The following is a 23,950-nucleotide window of genomic DNA, read 5'->3' on the forward strand; positions in this document are numbered from 1 at the left end:
GCCCAGGAGGGGGATTTTAGGATCATATGGCACTTGAGTTTCAATCTTGACACTGCCATTTATAATAAAGTTTGCAACTGTATGTGTCTTGAGCCCCAGATTTCTCAGGTGCAAAGTGGAGTTACTGAAATTTTTTTGGATAGTTGTTGCAAGGATTAAATGATGAGATTCCTGTTATGTGCCTGCCTGGTATTTAATAGATGGCAGCTGCATCAGATTGCTTTTGGTGAAAATTACAGAAAATCCATCCCAAGGTGACCAAAAGAATCAAAAGAATATTTATGTTATTTCACATAAATAGAAGAATAGTAGTAGGACTACTCCAGGACTGGTTGTTTCAGAGGCTCAACATGGTCATCAGAAGTCCAAGTTCTTTCCATTTTTCTACTCTGTTGTCCTCAGCAGGATGTGTTAAGTCCTCAGAGAAACTCTCCTCACAGTCATATGGCTGCTGAATTCCAGGGATAATATTCATAGATGACAGTCCCAAAGGAAGATGAATTTTCTCTTCTAGTCTTTCTTAAGATGAGGAAACCATTTTCAAAAATAGCACATCCCTGTTTTTCCTATCCTAGTTGACTACTCAGCATCTCATTGATTAGAATTACAATGCAGATTTGTATCTAAATCGTGGTTCACCATAAATTGGTTTAGGCCAATCATGATCCACTCCTGGGACACTGTAACTGGTTAGACCAGTTAGGATCCATCTGGAGGCAAATGCTGGTCTAGCCTCCCTTACCTGGAAAAAAAAAAATGAATACTGTTAAGAAGGAAGAGCATATGAATATGTCAAACTTCTGCAGGTTCAACAAACAAGGGTGTTGTGGATATGAGGATAGTCATTGCCAGATTGATTAAAATGTAGATATTTCTTCCTCTCCTCTAAATTAGTCATTTGGTTCACTCTTTAGTATAGAATCTTAGAGTTTGAAGGAATTTCTTTAAAGTATATCTAAAAAATGACTACTTCCTCTGCTTGAATTCCCACCAGTATACAGGAATCTGTCCCTGAAGCATGGCCAAATGGCTTCTGGTGAGCCAACCCTGGGATTATTTCTTGAGATGATTATTTACATCAAAATTAATTGCAGTTCAATAAAGTTAGACATTCAATTCCTCCGTTGTGCTAGGCACGTTTCAAGTGCTCAATAGCCACATTAAACAGTGCCAATTATATTAACACTTCCACCATTGCAGAGGGTTCTTCTGGACACCTCTGCGGTAGCTTGTCCTCCAGACCTTTCCAGTTTTAAAATTCTGAAAGAAGAGACTTGGGATTACCAATGTTTATGTACAGACTTAATATTTTGATGAATGTATTGGTTGGGGAAAAAACAAACATGACTTATGGGTCAACATTTAGAAGTTCTTACCATAAATTTTTTGTCAGCTGATCCATGTGAATTAGAATTAATGATTTTCAGTGTGCCTAAATTTGTAGTATAAGTTTTAATTAATTAGTATTTAATTTTTTTCATACTCAGTCATTCCTACAAACCTCAATTATTGGGTATTTGGGGAGCGATAGTCTCTGATCTTACTATTTTCTCTCTGTCTTGGTCTGCCTAGTACTCTGCATTCCCTTGCTGCTAATATTTGCATCAGCCAGAAGATGGGAAAAAGAGAGTATATTAAGTTCAAATAGTTAAAAATTACAGCTTTTCAAGTGTCTTGGGTGGAGGTTTGGTGGGAAAACATTAGTTCAAATAAGAAGTTTGGACCATCTGTTGATTTAACTGTCTGCTGGCCTAACAGTACATTATATAGGCATGTCCCATTCACATTTTAAATTTCATTTAATATTCCTATAAGTTATTGTATTATCATATACAATGGGATAATATTATATTGTTGAATTATCCTATATTATAATAATAATATATTACTGTTACACAAGAGACTAAATTACCACTGTGTAACATACATTAGTTGCAGCTAATGTTTTTTTAAATTTTATTTAATTCTTACTTGAATTTGGCTTAATAAAACTCACACTGAATACATACACACACAAAACAAGTGTTTCAAAAGGTCATAAAACTAGAATTTGAACACTGAACTTCTGATTCAAAATTTGGTGCTAATTGTATCTCTGGCTACCTTTTTTCTTTTCTATACCTTGTAACCTTTCCCCTTTGCCAGAGATAATTGACACGTGGCCATGCTAAACTCTCATAGGAAGTTGCAAAATACAAAATAAAGGGACTCCCTTCAGAAATAATCATGAAAGAGCTTGAGGATCTTGACATGACAGGTACCTAATATAAAGGTACATAGACTATAATAGAATTTCCTTCTTCAGTCAGAGATGTAAACACTTACAGATTAATGCAAGTCTCTTATTTTACCGTAAGTAGCTATTTCTATTAACATGCTGGGATGGTGTCAAAGAAAGTGGAGGGGAGGAGTAGAAAATGGTGAATTGAATGGACTGAGATGTCTTTCTTCTCTAATGTGTTCTCTATTAATATTGTTTCCAAAAAGGAAACAGTCTTTCAACTGATGTAGACAAAACTTGAATAATTGGTCTAGTGAACTGGATAACAAATATTGAAGTGGAAAGTGATTATTGGATCTTTTCATTAGTTAATCTGATGCTGAGCAGCCTTTGTCACCTCCCCTTCTGTTTCTTATCCAGTGGACAAAGGAGATACAACAGCTGGCGATGAAGCCATCCCTCACTTATTGATATTTAGTTTTAGAACCTTTCTTTAACTGTGGTTGCTAATCAACTTTTTTCCAGGCAGTTTCCACATTGCTTTTTAATCATGGTGATACCCAAGCAAAGCATGTGACAGGGATTAATTTGATTCTGTTGTCCAGAAAATGGAGCGTGGGTTCTAAGGGTGCTACAGTTGTACAGCCCTTGAAGAACCAGGTGATGCAAACTTTTTTCCTAATGGAGAGTTGAAGATGGAAAGTACTGGGGCTGGAGGTGAATCTTGGTCTATTTTTAGATTGCTGTGGATTGCTTGCTATGCATCTTTGCTTGAAGCATGAAAGCTGGTTTCTGGAAGCAAACTTCCCTTCACAATACATAATGTGTTTGGTATCTTGCAAGATCTTTATTGAACCAGACACTTACTCTAAAAACACCGATATTCTCAAGCCCCATCCTGGATTACTATAAACAGGAATAAAATGGATGAATGAATGGATGAATGAATGAATACATGACTCTCTGAATGGGGGTGAATACCATAAAGAAAATGAAATGCTTTATGACTACTGAATTTCAAAAAGCCTCCCAGGTGTAATCGCTTCCTCCTTTTTCTATTCAGTTCAATTCAGTTTAGTTGCTCAGTTGTGTCTGACTCTTTGCAACCCCATTGACTTCAGCAGGCCAAGCCTCCCTGTCCATCACCAACTCTCAGAGTTTTACTCAAATTCATGCCAATCAAGTTGGTGATGCCATCCACCCATCTCATCCTCTGTTGTCCCTTCTCCTCCCACCTTCAATCTTTCCCAGCATCAGGGTCTTTTCAAAAGAGTCAGCTCTTTACATCAGGTACCAAAGTATTGGAGTTTCAACTTCAGCATCAGTCCTTCCAATGAATATTCAGGACTGATTTCCTTTAGGATGAACTGGTTGGGTCTCCTCGCTGTCCAAGGGACTCTCAAGAGTCTTTTCCAACACCACAGTTCAAAAGCATCAATTCATTGGCTCCCAGCTTTCTTTATAGTCCAACTCACACATCCATACATGACTACTGGAAAAACCATAGTCTTGATTAGATGGATCTTTGTTGGCAAAGTGATGTCCCTGCTTTTTAATATGCTGTCTAGGTTGATCATAACTTTTCTTCCAACGAGTAAGCGTCTTTTAATTTCATGGCTGCAGTCACCATCTTCAGTGATTTTGGAGCCCCCTAAAACAAAGTCTGCCACTGTTTCCACTGTTTCCCCATCTATTTGCCACGAAGTGATGGGACTGGATGCCATGATCTTAGTTTTCTGAATGTTGAGCTTTAAGCCAACTTTTTCACTCTCCTCTTTCACTTCCATCAAGAGGCTCTTTAGTTCTTGTTCACTTTCTGCCATAAGGGTGGTGTCATCTGCATATCTGAGGTTATTGATATTTCTCCCTGCAATCTTGATTCCAGCTTGTGCTTCCTCCAGCCCAGCGTTTCTTATGATGTACTCTGCATAGAAGTTAAATAAGCAGGGTGACAATATACCTCCTTGACGTACTCCTTTTCCTATTTGGAACCAGTCTGTAGTTCATGTCCAGTTCTAACTGTTGCTTCCTGACCTGCATATAGATTTCTCAAGAAGCAGGTCAGGTAGTCTGGTATTCCCATCTCTTTCAGAATTTTCCACAGTTTATTGTGATCCACACAGTTAAAGGCTTTGGCATAGTCAATAAAGCAGAAATAGATATTTTTCTGGAACTCTCTTGCTTTTTTGATTATCCAGCAGATGTTGGCAATTTGATCTGTGGTTCCTCTGCCTTTTCTAAAACCAGCTTGAACATCTGAAAGTTCACGGTTCACGTATTGCTGAAGCCTGGCTTGGAGAATTTTGAGCATTACTTTACTAGTGTGTGAGATGAGTGCAATTGTGTGGTAGTTTGAGCATTCTTTGGCATTGCCTTTCTTTGGGATTGGAATGAAAACTGACCTTTTCCAGTCCTGTGGCCACTGCTGAGTTTTCCAAATTGGCTTGCATATTGAGTGCAGCATTTTCACAGCATCATCTTCCAGGATTTGAAATAGCTCAACTGGAATTCCATCACCTCCACTAGCTTTGTTCATAGTGATGCTTCCTAAGGCCCACTTGACTTCACATTCCAGGATGTCTGGCTCTAGGTGAGTGATCACACCATCGTGATTATCTGGGTCATGAAGATCTTTTTTGTACAGTTCTTCTGTGTATTCTTGCCACCTCTTCTTAATATCTTCTGCTTCTGTTAGGTCCATACCATTTCTGTCTTTTATTGAGCCCATCTTTGCATGAAATGTTCCTTTGGTATCTCTAATTTTCTTGAAGAAATCTCAAGTCTTTCCCATTCTATTGTTTTCCTCTATTTCTTTGCACTGATCGCTGAGGAAGGCTTTCTTATCTCTCCTTGCTATTCTTTGGAACTCTGCATTCAAATGCTTATATCTTTCCTTTACTCCTTTGCTTTGGCTTCTCTTCTTTTCACAGCTATTTGTAAGGCCTCCTCAGACAGCCATTTTGCTTTTTTGCATTTCTTTTCCATGGGGGTTGTCTTGACCCCTGTCTCCTGTACAATGTCACAAAGCTCTGTCCATAGTTCATCAGGCACTCTGTCTGTCAGATCTAGTCCCTTAAATTTATTTTTCACTTCCACTGTATAATCGTTAGGGATTTGATTTAGGTCATACCTGGATGGTCTAGTGGTTTTCCCTACTTTCTTTAATTTCAGTCTGAATTTGGCAATAAGGAGTTCATGATCTGAACCACAGTCGGCTCCTGGTCTTGTTTTTGCTGACTGTATAGAGCTTCTCCATGTTTGGTTGCAAAGAATAGAATCAGTCTGATTTCGGTGTTGACCACCTGGCGATGTCCATGTGTAGAGTCTTCTCTTGTGTTGTTGGAAGAGAGTGTTAGCTATGACCAGTGTGTTCTCTTGGTCAAACTCTATTAGCCTTTGTCCTGCTTCATTCTGTACTCCAAGGCCAAATTTGCCTGTTACTCCAGGTGTTTCTTGACTTCCTACTTTTGCATTCCAGTCCCCTATAATGAAAAGGAAAAAGGCATCTTTTTTGCGTGTTAGTTCTAGAAGGTCTTGTAGATCTTCATAGAACCGTTCAGCTTCAGCTTCTTTAGCATTGCTTGTCCTTGTTCTATTAACGAGTGCTAAATAAACACCACCAAACTATTTCCAATTAAACAAGTGAACTCTGCGTGTCTTTTCACATGAAGATAACTTTTTGGAAAAGGAGACAGACATCTTAGATTCTGTTTGGTTTAGACACGTCCTCTGTTTAACTACAATGTGTTAGAGATTTTTAAAATTCAAATATAAGTGACATATAATATTACATTTCAGGTGTATGACATAATGACTTGATATTTGTATATATTGTGAGTGATGCAGTATGGATTTATCCTGGGAACAAAGAACTGATCTGACACCTCCTCAACATGGATCAGGATTTCAGCAACTTTGGCCAACTGTTATTGATACATGCTTGGTTTGGCCTCTCTTTCTTTGTAAGCAAATAATCTTTTTTTTTCTTTATTAGAAAGAGTCCTCTAATGAGAGAGAATATCAAGAGAGAAATAACACAGAGCATTTTGAATCAATTTATTCTTTCAACAAATATTTACTGGGCGTTTGCTATGTGCTCGACACTTCTGGGGGCAGAGGAAGCAAAAACGGATAAATAAATTAGGGTTAAGTTAGCAGGGTTGACCATAGAGGGCTCTCTGTGCTTCCTTCAGAATTTACCTTGAGAGGTCTAACTTCTCACCATCACTACCCCAAAAGAGTTTTTTGAACAACCTCTCAGAGGACTTGCTATGAGAGGAGTTCTGGCACCGTGCTTTTCTCTATTGTATCACATTTCCCTTGATGCTTTAGTCTTCCTTCTAGGTTGGCATGTTGGGAAGTAACCCTTAAGACCCTTAGTCTGTAAACTAAGGGTCTAAGAGTCTGTACACTCTTTTGGGGAAGATTTTGGATTCCTGTATTCAGGTTGCTGAATGGTTTTAACTTAAGAGCAAGGCATAATGAGTTTTGCAGTTTAGAAATTCTCTGTTATCAGAGTGAAGGATGGAAGTCTTTGACCCTCTTCTTTGCCTTCCTTTCTTTCTTCACCCTCTTCCTGTTGTACTTTTTTCTCTACCCTATCTTCGGGACTGCTTTCATCTAGGTTCCTGCTGGTTCCCATGTTGCCAAATCTGATTGCAGCTTCTTTGCCTTCATCTCATTTAATCCATGCCACTACATGCTACATAATTAATAAATTCCTTCTTCTTTTTAAAAAAGTATTTTTAAAAAATTATTTTTTATTGAAGTATAGTTGCTTTGCAGTGGTATGTTAGTTTCTACTGTACAGCAGAGTGAATCAGCTGTACGTATACATATATCTCCTCTTTTTTTGGATTTCCTTCCCATTTAGGTCATCAGAGAGCCCTGAGTAGAGTTCTCTGAGCTATATAGTAGGTTCTCATTAGTTATCTACTTTATATGTAGTATCCACAGTGTATATACCAATTCCTTCTTCTTAAAACACTTTTTCTCTTCATTAATGTGACCACTATATTCTCTTGGTTTTTTAAAAAACAACTCATTGGCCATTTTTCCTTAGTCTTCTTTACCAGCTCTTCATCCTTTTCTTGACCTCTCCATTTCAGGGGTATCCTAGGGTTCAATGTTCAGTTTCCTCTCTGGCTTACCTTTGCTTGTATTATCTGTCTCAAGTCTTTATCATTTGTTTTTTTGGTTTGTTTTGTTTTAACACTTAGTATTATGTGCTAGATAATGTGGTTTTCTTGAATACACTCTTTCTGAATCTGTATATATATATGTTTGTATGTATATTATTTACTAAATTTGGGAGGTTTGGGCCCTTTTTTTCTATTATTTTTTCTGGCCCATTTTTTTTCTCTTCTCTTTCTGGGCTTCCCAGGTGGCTCAGTGAGTGAAGAGCCTGCCTGCAATGTAGGAGACGCTGGAGATATGGGTTCGATTCCTGGGTTGGGAAGATCCTCTGGAGGAGGGCATAGCAGCCCACTCCAGTATGCTTGCCTGGAGACTCCCATGGACAGAGGAGCCTAGTGGGCTACAGTCCAAAGGTCTCAAAGAGTCGGACACAATTGAAGCGACTGAGCATAGCACTCCTTCTGGGACTCTATTGTTACCTTTATGATAGACCTTTTTATTTATTTATTTTAATTTAATTAATTTATTTTTATTTATTCTGACCCCAGGGGGGTCAGAAAGATGTCCTGGAGGAAGAAATAGCAATCCACACCAGCATTTTTGCCTGGAGAACTCCACGGACAGAGGAGCCTGGCAGACCACAGTCCCGTAGGGTTGCCAAGAGTTGGACATGACTGAGCAACTGAACACACAGTCACATCAAACTACGATAGACCTTTGGAAATTTCCCACAAGTCGTTGACCTGTTTTAACTTATTGCAAAAACTGTTTTCCTTGTTCTCCAGATTATGACATGTATATAGTCATAATCTAGAAGATAGATGATGACATTTATCTTCAAATTCACCGAATCTTCTTTGTCTGTCTGTCCCTACCATGAACTTCACGAAGTTAGAGTCCATGTCTGTCTTGTTCACTGCAGTGTTCCCACTGTCTGGAACACGGTCTAACAGTGCTAAATAAAGCGCTGTTGAGTGAGTGGAGACAAGAAGGTAATGTCTGTGGTCTAGTGAGACAAGGAGAAGCTGAACTAGGGCACTGGAAGTCAGAGGAAAGAGAAGATAGACCCAGAGAGGTGTCTTATCATCAATATTATCAGATCAGTTTGAAATCCAATTCAAGTAAATTATTCTAAGGCAGAGAGGGAATGACTTAGCTTTAAATAGACTTATTGACTCTAATGTGGTGGCTTCTTTGGGGCTCCTAAGGTCACTCATTCATTAATGAAGGTCCAGTGCTCAGCTCTGATGTACAGATGACAGCATTTGCTTCTTTCTAAGCATTAAAGGATTTCAAAATTTTAGTTCATCCATCCAATAAACCAATCATCTAGCCAATAAATTATTCCCCCTGCTGAGAATCTACCATGAATTTGAACCTGGGCCAGATCAGGGTGATACAGAGGTGATTATGTACATACCTTATGTTAAGCAGGTGGAGTCAGAGAGTCAAAGCAATCAGTGCCATCCAGCATGATGAAGTGCTCTAAACAGGGTGTGTGCCAGGGGCTCTCACTTTGAGAATGAGTGTAAACGGTTCAGGGAGCATTTGAAAGGAGATACTTCATTTTTTGAAGGACAAGTAAAACTCCTCAGACACCAAGGGGAAGGCTTGTGTGCAGATCCATGCAGAGAAACCATAATCTGTCCCTACAAAGAGGTCCATAATCTGTGGGAAAATTCCAGCATCTGGTGGTGGAATGTGGCAGTCTTGAGTCACACAGATTTATCCTGACCCTCTCAACTTGAAGAAACCAAGAACATGAAACAGGAATGGGAATACAAGATGCCAACAAAAGTTGCAATAATAATGGCACTTATTACCACCCTTAGTATAGTGGGGGCTGGACAGAGATGAGCTCAGGAGGTTCTCTTGTACTTTTTACATCACTTGCCCAGCTGGGAGGCTGTAAGGGGAGAGAGGCTTTCATTTTTCAGTCTTGCTTCTCTCGTTTTCTTCAGTACAATATTCACAGTGATGCCATTTAAGGACTTCTTTATCTCCTGCACCTGAGGTGGTCAAGGAGGTGAGAGGGGCACAGGGAGTCTGATTTCTGTTGGTTAGGTTGACGGTAAATGCTGCAGGGCTGGCAGAGCTTGACCATAAGTAGTTATGGAAGTAAGGGACTGTGATCATTTTGCACTTGAGGGAAAGGGGGTCTAATGAGGGAAATTCACTAAGCTGAAATTACAGATATGAATAATAGCTTTAATAGGACAGTAATACTTGAGTATCCAAACTCCTACTTAGGAACTCTTCCCCAGAATACAGTGGGGAAGGGAGAGAGAGAGAGAGAAAGAAGGGAAGAGAGAAGAGGAGAGCAGGAAATCCTTTGCGAATATTCATATCTTGACCAAATTTGCGACGTATTTACCTTGTCTTGTGTACTTAGCTTCTATACTTTGTAATAGAGAATTGCTAGTTCGCATTTCTTTCAGGAAAAATACTGTGATATTTTTCCTTTGGAAGGTAGATAGATAGGTAGCTTCTGTATTGAGAGAGATAGAAATTCACATTGTTGTGAATGTGAATGAGAAACTGTTCCTGGTAGGCTCTGCCTTTCCTAATTGCACATGTTAACACTATTTTCTGAAAATAAGAACAAATAAGAACCAGAAAGAGAAATCGTTGGTAAAACTATTTAATCCAAGTGAATGGTCAGCTTGGTTATTGGACTTGTATATTAGAAATACATTTTCATTATTATTGTCTGAGGTACGTTGTATCCAGGTAACAGTGAAGAAAAAGTTTGGAAGGTCAGAATCACAGTTTTATAATTCTGTAACTTCATAAAGTTCCATATAAAAGAACTTTAAGCTTAATTATATTGGAACAATGTGTGCTCTATTTTAATCCTGAACTGAGATAACAAAGTCATTGGGAAGATTATTTCTGTCTTAACTCAGGAGAAGAAGAAAAAAATATAAGCGCATTAAAACAATTTAGGGTCTTTGAATGAAAGCAATAAAGAAGTTATACTATTACAAGATGATTTTTGTGTTATTTCAAGTTAATGTGGAGTGACTTGAGAGAGTAAATGCAAAATACTTTGAACTGGAGGAAAGCTATTTAACAGCAAGGCAATTGGAAAAGCAAGAGTGAGTTTAAGTGTTTTTTCCTTTTGACAAAGCACTACTATTGTAACACTTTGATAAAAAAGGAACTTGAGAGCTATTATTATATTTTAACAAATTAAAAATAATTTGTTTTCTTGTTGCAAAAGTATTATGTCACATGTTCTTTAATATACTGAAATTAGTAAGCAAATATGTATATATTAGTATATTAAAGTTTGTATAAAAATATTAAGCAAAAATTGAAAATGTAATTTTAATAGTCAGATATAATCATTTGCAGTATCTTTTATATATTTTTATTGTATGCATATGTGTTTCTCAAAAACAATTTATAATTTGTAATTAAATTTTATTATAAATTATAATTACGAAGCAAATTATAATTTTTCTTTGCATGAGTCATATATCAGGGGTGTTTTTCCATATCAGTAGATGTGTATCTTCAGTCCAGTGGTCTCAACCATTTTTTTTTTAACTCCAGTGCAACTGAGGGATTAAACTCAGTTTTGATAGTGGTATTCTATGTCAACTCTTTTTTTAAAGGGTGAGGAGATGGGGCAGAGAAGAGGGAAGAAAAATGACTTTATGTCAAAAAGCTCCATGTGGCAAAAACCTATCTGCAACATCACTTTTAATGATTATATAAATTATAAAGTTTTAGAAGCAAGTTCCCAGTTGTTGGTCATTTAAGTTGTTTCTAAGTTTTAATCATAATGTGTAATATTGTGATTAACACTCCTTCCCACCTCCTTCTAATTACTTACTTACAATGAATTTCTAGATGTAGAATTATTCTAGCAAAGAGCCTTTCCTGTACTACTGCTGCTGCTAAGTCGCTTCAGTCATGTCCGACTCTGTGAGACCCCATAGACGGCAGCCCACCAGGCTCCCCCATCCGAGGGATTCTCCAGGCAAGAACACTGGAGTGGGTTGCCATTTCCTTCTCCAAGGCATGAAAGTGAAAAGTGAAAGGGAGTCGCTCAGTTGTGTCCGACTCTTCACGACCCCATGGACTGCAGCCTACCAGACTCCTCCGTCCATGGGATTCTCCAGGCAGGAGTACCGGAGTGGGGTGCCATTGCCTTCTCCTCCTAATACACTGATTTTAGGTCATTGCCAAATTGTTCCCAGAAGTATCATACCAGTTGATACTGTAGCTATATTTTATGAGATTGTCCATATTCTACCATTTAGGCTAAGATCATTTAAAGAAAATCGACACCAATTTGAGGCAGAAAAACATTATTATTGTTTCATTTCCATTTTAAAACAATAATGATGACAAACATTATTATAATTTTATAGACTATTTAAATTTCTTTTTTATATGTGTTTCTTATAATACATATTTATCTCAGTGAATTATAAAAATTAAGACAATACTCCAATTTTGTGTCATTAACATCTTACAATTTCTTGGTCATATATTGTTTACTTTTAATTTTATATGGGGTACTGACATGTAACAATTCTTACAAAGCCAAATTTCTTAATGCTTTTCTTTATTTTTTATGTTCTTCAAGAAGGTTTTATCATTTTTTGGATGTAGTTCTTATTATGCTTATTTCTAGATATATTGCATTTACTGTTGCTATTAGAAGACCCCCATCTTCCATTGGAGTAGGAAATGACAACCCACTCCAGTATTCTTGCCTGGAGAACTCCATGGGCAAAGGAGACTGGCGGATTACAGTCCATGGGATCATAAAGAGTTGGACACAACTGAGCAACTAACACACCTTCCATATTATATTGTCCTGATTATAGTTATATATAGGACATTTAAAATACTATATATATATTTTTTTTTTTTTTCAGAGTTCTTGTTGGTCTTCTTTTGAGTTTTCCTGGTATTCAATCATAGCATTTGCAGATCGACCTAGGAAAGTTTTCTTCTGTTTTGTTTGATTCTTCTTGTTTCATTAGATCTGCTCTTTCATTAGGAGCTACTATCATGTTAAAGTATAGTGATCCCTCAGTGTCCAGAGGGGATTGGTTTCCAGAGTGCCTGTGGATACCAAAATCCAACAGATGCTCAAGTCCTGGATATAAAATGGCATAGTATAATGAATACAGAGAATCCTCCATATCTGTGAGATTCAACTAAAGGATGTGAAACCTGAGGATATGGAGGGTTGACTATACTTTCTTTGCATTCTGTAGAGCTCTTAAGTTGGTCTTCAACATTAATCTCTTTATTAATTGGGGTTCACTGCAGATATAGACCAATAGGATGTATGTATAGATAGAAAGAGGTTGATTAGAAGAAGTTGGTTCAGATGATTATGGAGGCTGACAAGCCCCAAGACCTGCAGTTGCTGTGCCAGTGACCCTAGAGTGTCAGTGTTATGGTTCTAATACAAATGCTGACAGCCTGGAGACCCAAGAAGGGCAATTTGAGTTCAAAGGTATAAAAGAACCAATGTCCTAGCTGAAGAAAGTCAGACAGACTTACTCTTACTGACGAGAGTCAGTTTTAGGCTGTTATGAAAACTGGAGCCTTTACTCTGAAGCTGTTGCTTTTCTGAGATTCCTCTGTCAGCTCCCAGTAGGAGCCTTAAGTGAGGCGAGCTTAGACTTGCATTTAAGACTTGGGCTTAACCTGGGGCTTTTCAATGTCACTCCGTATGTTTCCAGCTGACAGTTTTGGCTTAGGAGCTTGAGTGTTTGCAGTCTCCCTTCATTTCTTCCAGTTTCCTGAGAATCTTCTTGAGCTTTTTGTAGGCATAGAATTTTTAGTATAAACAAAGGATGTCCAAGTATTTCCATGGTTATTGTGAAAGGCGAGGATTCAGTGATGGAGGGTAAAGGAGAAAATAAAATCTGACTTTCAGTTTGCCATTAAGGTTGGTGTTTTTCAGCTCCTCTGTCCCCATGGACCCTCTCACACATTATTTGACTTAGCATTGGTGCTACTCCCCATTCTGGAGGAGTCCTTATAGAAGAAATTCTGGGTTGGATCAGAATCAGCCATATCACCATAGTATCACAAAGAATATAGGGCAACTGCAAAATTCTTTATGACCTCAAGGTATGAGTACTGTCATGTTTTATTTTTGTTTTTTTAAATGAAATAAAACCTGGCTTTAAGCCCTGCTAACTATGGTTGGGGAAGAATCTAATGTCTCTTTTTATTGGGGCTCTCTTTTCTACTGAATCATGCGAGGACCTCAGCAGTTATATGTGCCTTCTGAAATGGAGGAAGGACCTGTCCTTCAGTCCACACTAGTCACCAGTATTAGTATCCTCCTATCTGCTCCTACATGCTCCAGCTGACACCTGGTTCTTCATGTATGTCAGGCTCTGTTTCTAGGCTTGCATGGGAGGATTCTCCCAGGATCCCTTCCCATTGACCATGTGATGCTGTGCAACTCCCCACTTCCTTCTCCATATCCTTCACTTCCCCAAACACATTCACATGACTTCCTGGGCTCTGGGAATCCAACCCTTAGGGAAAGGACAAGTCTGTCTTTCTCTTGTTGCCCCAGTGTCCATCCTGTCCTCCCCTGGTCAGTCTTTCCTAAATTACTGTCTTGTTAACTTTTCCCTGAGGGTAACAAACCCAGCCTTTCAAGCCACAGAATCCAGCTTCCTCTTGAGTGGAGAATGGAAGAATAGCTTTTGTTCTTTCAGCTAATGAGTTCACAACTTCTTGCCCCCCAAATTCAAAGCATGCTGCTGCTGCTAAGTCACTTCAGTCGTGTCCGACCCTGTGTGACCCCATAGACAGCAGCCCACCAGGCTCCCCCGTCCCTGGGATTCTCCAGGCAAGAACACTGGAGTAGGTTGCCATTTCCTTCTCCAATGCATGAAAGTGAAAAGTGAAAGGGAAGTCGCTCAGTGGTGTCCACTCTTCGAGACCCCATGGAGTGCAGCCCACCAGGCTCCTCCGTCCATGGGATTCTCCAGACAAGGGTACTGGAGTGGGGTGCCATCGCCTTCTGGTACCAATTTAATTTTTCAATAACTCAGACTATTCTAGAATTTCTTTGCTCATTTAGGGGAGAAAAGGGGAGCAGTACATTTTTAACTTTCCTGGCCACAACCTATGACAAGAAATAGACCTAGCCAGTCTGATCAGGTGAATAACAGAGAAGACAGATGACCAATATCAGCAGTGAAGGAGAGGGCATCACTAAAGATCCTGGTACAAATACATGTATTTGTGCCATGTGTGTTCTCACTTGTGTGGTGAACTGACCAACTATTATAATAAATTTCAAATACTTAAGATACAAAGAGGTGAAGAAGTACTATGCTGGAGTTAGAAGTTTTATGTTGCTTTTATAAATCTGATAATAATTTTTAGCAAGTCTCTCAAATGGCACTAGTAGTAAAGAATTGGCAGGAGATGTGGGAGACCTGGGTTTGATCCTGTGTCTGGAAGATCCCCTGGAGGAGGGCATGGCAACCCACTCCAGTTGTCTTGCCTGGAGAATCCCTTGGACAGAGGAGCCTGGTGGGCTATAGAGTTCACAGGGTTGCAAAGAGTGGGACACATGGAAGTGACTTAGCAGACACAACTGTTATGGGCCTCAGTTTTATTACTATGTATAAAAGAACATAATATACCTGTACCCTTAGACTCTGAGACCCAAGAGGAATCATGTACATGAAATCATCATACAAACTATGAAGTTCCACGTACATGGGAGATGGGTTTCTTATAGTTATTATTGTTAGCAGAGTTTGGTCAGGTAACTCTTGGTCAAATAGTTTGGAAAGCCTAGCCAGATAAACAGCTTGAGATCATTATTTTTCTCTTAACCTTTAAAACAAAATCTCTCTGAAGGGTTGGATAGAAAGAAAAGTTGAGCATGTCGAGGAAATGAGAAATTTCAAGGCTGTTTTCCCTCTGATGCATACCAAGTAAGGATTTTGATTTCTACATTTTACATCTGTCTTCTCCCAGGAGCAGAGAAGTAGAGGTTTTCACTTGCACTGCTGAGTAATAACTTGCAAATAAGAATACCCTTTCCCATATGGTCCAGGAAGTCAAGTGAGATGAGCAGTGCCAGCACTCCATTTTAACGTTTAGTTTATTGCTGTGAAATGGGCTGTAGGGTGCTGTTTATAAACTTGTCCAGAGATGTGACTGAAGCTCTGGGAAGAACTCTGTAGCTATAAGGGGTGCAAGTTTTGTAATTCTGTAGTTTTATAGTCTAGAACAATAGCCAAAGAGGACCCACATCACCTAACAGGGACTGTGGACTGAAAGGGCTGTCAGATCCACCTCTCTTGTTCTGGCTTCCTCTCAATCTCCAGCTCACTGCTCCTTCAACTCCCAGCTTTCCAAGGTTACTGCACCTTGTATGTTTCCAACAGCTTATCATCCCTCTCACCCCAGGTGGTGGAATCAGGAGAAAGAGGTACAGGTGGCAGGAAAATTCTGGCACCTTCTCTTTTGCTATTTTACATATGTATGTGCCCATTATGAGCAGCCCCCTGCCATTTGGGGAAGTCATTAAGGTGTTTACTTGGAATAAATCTGACAAACCCCTGCCTGCTTCTTCGTTATTATGACGCATCAGCTTTAATCAGAAGCAGCAAGGACACGATCCTCCCATCCCCTGAGAATAGCAGGTGTATTATCTTCTGGGGTCTGCTGAGCACGTTAGGAGTGTCCTTTGGTAATGAGATGGGTACAGCTTTGAGTTGGGAAGAGGAAAAGTATGCCAAAATCCCCTACAAACCGAGTATCATAGGGGCACCCCATAGCAGACATACATGCTGGGATAAAAAGGGGATGCATTGACTGAGCTGATGCCTCTAAAACATCCCCTGAAGTTTCAAAGCACCCTGTAGTTCCGGCCCAGGAAAATGTCACATTTAAGGACAAAACTCTCTTGACTTACACTTCTGTAATGTTTTAGGGATTTTAAAGACTTGGTCTAAGGAGAAAAAACCCTCATTCTCTCTCTTTTTATTTATTTTTAATTGAAGTATATATTTAATTTACAATATTATATTAGTTTCAGGTGTACAATGAGAGTGATTCAATATTTTTCAGATTATTCTCTATTTCATTCTGTCTTTTTCTAGCCTCAGTCTCCTGAAACTTTCTTACACTTTTACTTGAGCAGCCTCTTTTCCCCATGCCAGTTGGTCCCCGCCGTCTTGGTCCCCCAGTCACGTGCAGCTTTTGATGATGGACTTTTAAGTCACATTTCTTTCCATTGTGCAAAGCATTCTAGGGTGTAGTTCTTTCTTCTGATGCTTGTTGTCTTCTGAATCTGCCTGTGCAGGTTTCATCCTTTTTCTCCTCAGAGAGATAGGGACAAGGAAGAAGATAAGAAAGCAAAAAATTGTGGAAATTTGGTAAAATATTTTGTGTTTATTATTGTGTCTTACAAAGATTAAGTTATCACACTGGTTGACCTAATATTTGGCAGATTGCCTAGATTCATTGGCATATTTTTCCTCAATAGGACTATTAAGCTTCACAGAGTTTAGAAATGGGGAGACTTACAGTGAACCAACTTTGCAAATTGTGGTTATGATTTTTCTTTGAAATTATATTGCAGAGGCAACTACTGGCCAATCACACTGCTGAATATAGATGCCAAAAATTCTAGGAACATTATCAAATTCTAGTAGTATCATGACCAAGTAAAGTGTAGGCCAGAAATGCAAGGATAGTTCAGTACTAGAAATTCATTACGTTATTAGATAAATTGACTTTAGAAGGTAATATCCATTTTTTCCTTTTTCTTATTATTTTTAAAAATTATGATAAGAACACATGAGGCCTACCTTCTTAACATATTTTTAAGTGTAACATTGGCTATATGCATTTCTAAGTTCAAGCTTATAAATAAGTAGAAGAGAGGATAATTATTCTTAGAACACAGTAGTAATGGAGGAAGATTTCCACTATTAGAAATATGGATATAAAGCTATAATGATTAAAATGCTTGTGTAGAGATTCAAGTGTAGACAAAAATGAAGAAAACAGAGTACAAAGTCCAGAAATGGGCCCAAGTATATATGAATTTTACCTGTAATAAAGAAGGTTTTTTAATTGGTTGGTAAAAGATGGCTGAGTCAATGAAATATGTTGGAATTGTAAAACATTTATAAAGTGGAAGTGAAAGTCTCTCAGTTGTGTCCTACTCTTTGTGATCCCATGGACTGTATAGTCCATGGAATTCTCCAGGCCAGAGTACTGGAGTGAGTAGCCTTTCCCTTCTCCAAGGGATCTTCCCAACCCAGGGATTGAACCCAGGTCTCCTGCATTGCAGGTGGATTCTTTACCAGCTGAGCCACAAGGGATAAGGGTATGTCGTTTATACATAAGCTTTAGAAGGAAACAATGTGAAAAGAGGAAGAGGAGGAAAAGGAGGAAGAAGCATGAGGAGGAGGAGAAAGCAGAAGAGGACAATTAAAATAAGCTAAGGAAGTGGAAGAAGGCATAGAAAACACTATTTTGGAGTGAGGAAGGCTGAGTAGGGGGGCTCTCCAGCAGTCTAGGGTGAGAACCTGAAATTGTGGGAGAATCCATGAGAGGCCTCATAGCCACCTTAAGGGACACACATTCTTTTTAAAACAGAGATTCACCTATTATCCCCAGGATATTTAGAAGGTTTTTGTTTTTGATAACTCATCTTTTGGGAACAGAGACCACGTTTTCATGATTGAAGGATAATATTTTAGCCATGAATGAGTTCAAGCAGTGTTGGAAGAAGTTACCAAGATGAGGTTTGGAGAACATCAAGGAAAACCAGCTTTATTCATTTTTCATCAGTATTTTCTTGTAACATCAGATCAGATCAGTTGCTCAGTCGTGTCTGACTCTTTGCGACCCCATGAATCGCAGCACGCCAGGCCTCCCTGTCCATCACCAACTCCCGGAGTTCACCCAGACTCACGTCCATCGAGTCAGTGATGCCATCCAGCCATCTCATCCTCTGTCGTCCCCTTCTCCTCCTGCCCCCAATCCCTCCCAGCATCAGAGTCTTTTCCAATGAGTCAACTCTTCGCATGAGGTGGCCAAAGTACTGGAGTTTCAGCTTTAGCATCATTCCTTCCAAAGAAATCCCAGGGCTGATCTCCTTCAGAATGGTCTGGTTGGATCTCCTTGCAGTCCAAGGGACTCTCAAGAGTCTTCTCCAACACCACAGTTCAAAAGCATCAATTCTTCGGCACTCAGCCTTCTTCACAGTCCAACTCTCACATCCATACATGACCACAGGAAAAACCATAGCCTTGACTAGATGGACCTTTGTTGGCAAAGTAATGTCTCTGCTTTTGAATATGCTGTCTACGTTGGTCATAACCTTCCTTCCAAGGAGTAAGCATCTTTTAATTTCATGACTGCAGTCACCATCTGTAGTGATTTTGGAGCCCAGAAAAATAAAGTCTGACACTGTTTCCACTGTTTCCCCATCTATTTCCCATGAAGTGGTGGGATCAGATGCCATAATCTTCGTTTTCTGAATGTTGAGCTTTAAGCCAACTTTTTCACTCTCCACTTTCACTTTCATCAAGAGGCTTTTGAGTTCCTCTTCACTTTCTGCCATAAGGGTGGTGTCATCTGCATATCTGAAGTTATTGATATTTCTCCCGGCAATCTTGATTCCAGTTTGTGTTTCTTCCAGTGCAGCGTTTCTCATGATGCACTCTGCATATAAGTTAAATAAACAGGGTGACAATATACAGCCTTGACGAACTCCTTTTCCTATTTGGAACCAGTCTCTTGTTCCATGTCCAGTTCTAACTGTTGCTTCCTGACCTGCATACAGATTTCTCAAGAGGCAGATCAGGTGGTCTGGTATTCCCATCTCTTTCAGAATTTTCCACAGTTTATTGTGATCCACGCAGTCAAAGGCTTTGTCATAGTCAATAAAGCAGAAATAGATGCTTTTCTGGAACTCTCTTGCTTTTTCCGTGATCCAGCGGATGTTGGCAATTTGATCTCTGGTTCCTCTCCCTTTTCTAAAACCAGCTTGAACATCAGGAAGTTCACGGTTCACATATTGCTGAAGCCTGGCTTGGAGAATTTTGAGCATTACTTTACTAGCGTGTGAGATGAGTGCAATTGTGCAGTAGTTTGAGCATTCTTGGCATTGCCTTTCTTTGGGATTGGAATGAAAACTGACCTTTTCCAGTCCTGTGGCCACTGCTGAGTTTTCCAAATTTGCTGACATAGGCAGATAATTCATAGGGGTTTATTACTGAGTCTTGTTCTGTCTACCTTTCTGCCCTTGTGCCATTCATATGCTGACCCATAAGGGTGAGATCCCAGCCTTTAAAGAGTGGTAGTACACATCCCTCATTTTGAGCTGTTCTTGTTCTCATCCTGTCTGCTTAGCTCTGACCCTCCCCCTGCGATTCTGATTGCTGCCTGATTGTGATCTAAAGGTCTCCTGGCCTGAATCTTAGTTTCCCAAACTGATTTTGATTTGGTGAGCTGTGGCTCCTACTACTTCTGTGGCTGCATAAGAACCCATCTCCTGACTGTGGTTCTACAATCTCAGGCTGTGACTCAGCTCACCTTGCCTGCTACCTCGCTCCACCTCTAATCCCTGTACTACTTCCCGTGACGAGAGAGTGGTTCCAACAAGTTAAGAGATAACCGACACCCCACACTCATATATTTTTGTGTCTTTAAAATGCTGTGAATGGGGTAATCGTTACAAGATTTCAGGATCTGTAATCACATGTACCATCTTTGGTGTCTCAGAAACATCTTATTGTCATGTCACACCTGCCTCTCTGCTCCAAGCTTGAAAATAGACTCGGAACTCAGTTCAGTTTAGTTCAGTTCAGTCGCTCAGTTGTGTCCAACTCTTTGCGACCCTATGAACCACAGCACGCCAGGCCTCCCTGTCCATTACCAGCTCCTGGAGTCTACCCAAACCCATGCCCATTGAGTTGGTGATGCCATCCAACCATCTCATCCTCTGTCATCCCCTTCTCCTCCTGCCCTCAATCTTTCTCCATCATGACTCGGAACTGGTCATATGTAATTTTGAACTTTCTGATTATATTGGCTTACATTTTCCCAGACTTCTAAGAGATTTTGTCCTTTTGAGCCTCATCTGGAGAGTGCTCTTGAGCTATGGGACAGAGAAGGATCAAACTGCTCATTCTCAGAAGCCTGGTTTTGCCATCTGGTTGCAAACCCTTTGTCTTGCTGTAGTGTATGTGAAAGGCCCTACTCTGAGTTTAATTTGTGTCAGCTCACTGCTTCCCTCTGCATCTCCCAATAGCACCCTCCAGCTTTGTTCACTTAATGAGAGGATGTTCAACGTGAGATGTTTTACTACTGGCAATGTGCAGCTATGCTTGGAGGTGCTCTGGAGTTTTTGAGATTTCTCTGGGGAGCTTAAGGAGGTTTTTTTTCTTTTTTTTTTTTTTTTAGTTTCCTCTCAGGCAGTTAAAGTTGTCTTCTAATATGCTAAGTTGTTACTTTCCCCACCTGTTTCTGAGGTTTTAAATGCAATCGTTTGGAAAATACCACCCATCTATGAGGCTTAATCAGATGGCAGGCCCTGAAAGGCTGCCAGGTGGCAGCGGCACTGTCTTGAGGGCCAGTAATTCACCAGCATCATCATTACGCTGTGTATGGAGTAAGGTTGGTATTTCACTTTAAGTTAGGCAGAGAAGGCAATGGCACCCCACTCCAGTACTCTTGCCTGGAAAATCCCAAGGACGAGCCTGGTAGGCTACCGTCTCTGGGGTCACACAGAGTCGGACACGACTGAAGTGACTTAGCATAGCATAGCGTAGGCAGAGAGAGAGGGAAGGGGTGGGGAGGGAAGGGGTAATGACAGAAAGGATCAGGGAAGTGGGACCTGGTGAGACACGTGTGTAGCTGTAGCCTTCTTTTGGTCATTCAAAGGAAAGATACACTCTTCCTTAATTATCATGTTTCTTTTTTCATGAGCAGCATAAGAACTATATAATGAAAATAATGCTGAATTATGTATCTTACTTACCTGCCTCTTGAGAAACCTGTATGCAGGTCAGGAAGCAACAGTTAGAACTAGACATGGGGCAACAGACTGGTTCCAAATAGGAAAAGGAGTACGTCAAGGAGGTATATTGTCACCCTGCTTATTTAACTTATATGAAGAGTACATCATGAGAAACTCTGGGCTCGAGGAAGCACAAGCTGGAATCAAGATTGCTGTGAGAAATATCAATAACCTCAGATATGCAGATGACACCACCCTTATGGCAGAAAGTGAAGAAGAACTAAAGAGCCTCTTGATGAAAGTGAAAGAGGAGAGTGAAAACATTGACTTAAAGCTCAACATTCAGAAAACGAAGATCATGGCATCCAGTCCCATCACTTCATGACAAATACTTGGGGAAACAGTGAGAGACTTTATTTTGGGGGGCTCCAAAATCACTGAAGATGGTGATTGCAGCCATGAAATTAAAAGATGCTTACTCATTTGTGGAAAAGTTATGACCAACCTAGACAGCATATTAAAAAGCAGAGACATTACTTTGCCCACAAAGATCCATCTAGTCAAGGCTATGGTTTTTCCAGTAGTCATGTATGGATGTGAGAGTTGGACTATAAAGAAAGCTGAGCACTGAAGAATTGATGCTTTTGAACTGTGGTGTTGGAGAAGACTCTTGAGAGTCCCTTGGACTGCAAGGAAATCCAACCAGTCCATCCTAAAGGAGATCAGTCCTGGGTGTTCATTGGAAGGACTGATGTTGAAGCTGAAACTCCAGTACTTTGGCCACCTGATGTGAAGAACTGACTCATTGGAAAAGACCCTGATGCTGGGGAAGATTGAGGGCAGGAGGAGAAGGGTCGACAGAGGATGAGATGGTTGGATGGCATCACTGACTCAATGGACATGAGTTTGAGTAAACTCCGGTAGTTGGTGATGGACAGGAAGGCCTGGCATGCTGTGGTTCATGGGGTCACAAAGAGTCACACACGACTGAGCAACTGAACTGAACTGATGTATCTTACTATGTGTTAGGCACTGTTCTTGGGCTTCCCAGGTGGTGCTAGTGATAAAGAAACTGCCTGCTGATGTAGGAGACATGAGATGAGGGTTCAGTCCCTGGATTGGGCAGATTCCCTGGGGAAGGAAATGGCAGCCCACCCCAATATTCTTGTCTGGATAATTCCAGGGAAAGAGAAGCCTGTTAGGCTACAGTTTATGTGGTCGAAAGAGTCTGACGCAACTGAGCATAAACTTTTTTTTTTTTTTAATTTTTAATTTAATAATTTTAAAACATGTGTTCCCCATCCTGAACCCTCCTCCCTCCTCCCTCCCCATACCATCCCTCTGGGTCGTCCCAGTGCACCAGCCCCAAGCATCCAGCATCGTGCATTGAACCTGGACTGGCATCTCGTTTCATACATGACATTTCACATGTTTCAATGCCATTCTCCCAAATCTTCCCACCCTCTCCCTCTCCCACAGAATCCATAAGCCTGTTCTATACATCAGTGTCTCTTTTGCTGTCTCGTATACAGGGTTATCGTTACCATCTTTCTAAATTCCATATATATGCGTTAGTATACTGTATTGGTGTTTTTCCTTCTGGCTTACTTCACTCGTAATAGATATTTTGAAGAAGGTTCACGAGCTTTGAAGACATACACACCTGGATCTATCACTTGTGTGTTGTAATGTGGGTGAGTGACTTTTTAAAGCCTCAGTCTCCTCATCTTTGGGGCTTCCCTGGAGACGCAGACGGTAAAGAATCTGCCTGTAATGTTGGAGACCTGGGTTCAGTCCCTGGGTCAGGAAGATCCCCTGGAGAAGGGAATGGCTACTCACTCCAGGATTCTTGCCTGGAGAATCCCACAGCCAGAGGAACCTGGTGGGTGACAGTCCATAGGGTCACAAAGAGTTGGACATGATTGAGCGAGTATCATTTTCACTTACTTGCTGCTGCTGCTGCTGCTGCTAAGTCGCTTCAGTCGTGTCCAACTCTGGGTGACCCCATAGACGGCAGCCCACCAGGCTCCCCCATCCGAGGGATTCTCCAGGCAAGAACACTGGAGTGGGTTGCCATTTCCTTCTCCAGTGCATGAAAGTGAAAAGTGAAAGTGAAGTCGCTCAGTCGTGTCTGACCCTCAGCGACCCCATGGACTTCAGCCTACCAGGCTCCTCTGTCCATGGGATTTGCCAGGCAAGAGTACTGGAGTAGGGTGTCATTGCCTTCTCCCTTACACTTACTTATCCATAGCCTTACTCTGAAGGATAGTAAGAGAACCTACTGTAACACTGGCTGGTGGCAGGCTGTCATGTCAGTTTTGTTTCATGATCCTTCATTGATTCCTCTTGACCTGGGTGTGGCACACCTCATCTCAGACCCAAACATGTTCTTATCTTGCACTTGTAAAATATACTTCCCTCACTTTATGCATGACCTAAACCTGTTACTGTTCTTCCATGTGATGGTCTAGTGATTCTGTTTGGCCATCCGTCCCTCTGTCCTGAAAGTCCTCACATCCGTCTTGAAAGTGAAGCCCTGCAGAAGGCAGTGGTCAGCTCTCTGCCGCTCCCTCTCTGCTGGGCCAGGAGAGCTAAAC

General features: G+C 40.4%; 1 protein-coding gene across 5 annotated transcripts in view; it reads left to right on the plus strand.

Moving 5' to 3' along the window:
* The window catches only part of PDE1C (phosphodiesterase 1C), a 622,941-nt gene that overhangs the window by 241,454 nt on the left and 357,537 nt on the right, over nt 1-23,950 (plus strand). The gene's annotated exons all lie outside the window — the stretch shown is intronic.

The sequence above is a fragment of the Bos indicus genome, chromosome 4 (assembly GCF_029378745.1).
Source record: "Bos indicus isolate NIAB-ARS_2022 breed Sahiwal x Tharparkar chromosome 4, NIAB-ARS_B.indTharparkar_mat_pri_1.0, whole genome shotgun sequence".
NCBI lineage: Eukaryota > Metazoa > Chordata > Mammalia > Artiodactyla > Bovidae > Bos > Bos indicus.